The 2,217-nt window shown below is 39.1% G+C and overlaps 1 protein-coding gene across 1 annotated transcript in view; it reads left to right on the forward strand.

The window, feature by feature from the left end:
- The first annotated feature begins 40 nt into the window (after positions 1–40).
- The window catches only part of LOC101853018, a 30,880-nt gene continuing 28,703 nt past the window's right edge, over positions 41–2,217 (forward strand). The window contains exon 1 of the mRNA XM_005104220.3: positions 41–420. The gene's annotated coding sequence lies outside the window, so the exon portion shown is untranslated. The remainder of the gene's footprint in view (positions 421–2,217) is intronic.

Here is a 2,217-nt window from a genome sequence, read left to right on the forward strand (position 1 = left end):
CTTTTCAAAAAAAAATTAAATTAAATTTAAATAGGGCCTAATGCAATTTATATATTTCATCTTTCGGGTAGCTCTATCTTAGGATATCAATTTTTGGAGTATTGATGAGAAGATGGTTGTTTTCATCTGATTTTCATCAATGTATTATTTCCAGCATTTGGTAAGGAAATACCTTCTTATTTCATCTGGGTTCAGGATTCTCTTGCGTATTATAGGCCTAGGCCTAAGCTTTAGGCTAGGCCTAGGAGAAGGCAATGACGTCATTCACCAATTTATCATTGCGAAACCCTAATATTTTGATGACGTTCTGCGCGGTTTTCTCAAACCAAAGTGGAACCAAGCAACCGGCATAGTCCTGCTGTCGATCTGGTACCCCTATCCCTTATAGACCCAGAGAAAGCCGTATTTTGTTCCAAATCAGTGAGTATTATCAATGTTTTTTTCAGCTCCGCAAACGTGCCAGATAGTTTCTTCCCATTCAAATATTTTTTCTTGCTCTTTTACTTTGTAACCTTGATTTCTAGATCTAGAGATGGGTAGGCCTATGATACGAGGTCATCTGGGGCGGCTGGTGGGGCAAAAAAGTGGGCGTGCACAATAAAACAACAGCAGGTTGAAGATAGTCAAGTCCCCCTAGTCAAGAGAATAGTAGATGGGATGGTAGGATCTTTGGGTTCGTGAAAGAGGACCTTATACTTTAATTTTCATTCTTTTTACTGATCGCTTTGATTTCTAGAACTAGAATCTAAATAAATCTAGATTTATGTCCGTTTGTTAGCTTAACATCAATGTCTTTATCCTGCATTGGAACTGAACACTCGAGTAATAACTTTCACCACTTCACTACAAAACCATTCAAAGGCACAACTCATACTCATAGGGCGCTAAGTATGTCAGGTTCACCTCCCTCAGGTTCACGGTCACAGAGTCGCTTAAAATAGTCAAGACAATGGACCAATCACAATTCACTTGGGCATTCCGCTGGGCAGATAAAACTTCCTAATTCTAAAGTAGCAAGACAGTTGTTTTTGCCATTAGATGCACTGCTAATTTCAAAGGATTCAAATTCCTTTCCAGAACCTCTCGTTTTTGTTTTGTTTTGCTTTGTTTTGTTTTTTCTGTCCTAGCGGGCGTTCTCTGTGCTCTGATATTGCCTAGTTGGTTAAAAAAATGTTGCCGAATCCCCTAGTATAAGATAGCATTCAGCTAGTGTGTGTCTAGTTGGTGGTTGGATGCTCTGCTGTGGTTTGCTCCTTCTTTCCTATTAAACGTCTATCGTCCTTGTCTATCTTTCACCTTTTTTTTACAGGTCACTACATACGTCCAATCTTCGGCACTTATTGGGACTTACTTTATTGTCATGGAAGTGCCATAAATCTCTTACCAAAAAATAATTAATCAAGCCACATTGTCATGTTGGTCCTTTTTTGTCTTTTCATCTCTCAACCGTTAATAGAGGGTAGTTGGCGGGTGTTCTGGTGTGGTTTGCTCCTTCTTTCTAACCAAACGTCTATCGCCCTTACTTATGTACCTCTAATCTTCGGCATTTATATCACCGATTAGTGTTGTAAGTGTCGTGAAAATCTTGTTAGATCTAGATTTCTAGATCTAGATCTAGATCTAGATCTAGATCTAGAATCTAGATCAAAAACAAAATAAAAAACAACAAAACAAACCCCCCAACAAAAGAAAATTTATAGAAATGAAAATATTTTTATAAACGACTAAACTGACTTACTTAACCCAAAATGCTTTGTCCTTATCCACGCCCCTACCCCCCAAATAAAAATGGAGTGGGTGATTGGAGGGTATTCTGTTGTGGTTTGCTCCTTCTTTCCTATCAAACATCTATCGTCATTACCTCACCTCCTTCATATTTATGCTTGTACTCCCTTGTATTACACCTAATCTTTGGTACCTTTATGACCTTATGTTTGTGGTGATGCAAAGGGGAGGACTTCCGTAACGAGCGACCACTATTAAATCTAGATCTAGATCATATCCAATGGCTTCCAAAATCCTGATGGGAGACCGAAAGCCACTGTTATACCATCTGTTCATGACAAAATTACGGTAGTTTGCGCATTTTTAGGCCCAGTTTAAAGTTTTGTAGGTCTGAGTCGGGGATTAGATCTAGTAGACTTGAATCAAGGCGCAGCCATTGTTGATCACGCAGACTTTATCTACTTCCGTTGTTTAGGAGCGCAGAGTTGCCAG

Source organism: Aplysia californica, unplaced genomic scaffold (assembly GCF_000002075.1).
Source record: "Aplysia californica isolate F4 #8 unplaced genomic scaffold, AplCal3.0 scaffold00410, whole genome shotgun sequence".
Classification (NCBI taxonomy): Eukaryota; Metazoa; Mollusca; class Gastropoda; order Aplysiida; family Aplysiidae; genus Aplysia; species Aplysia californica.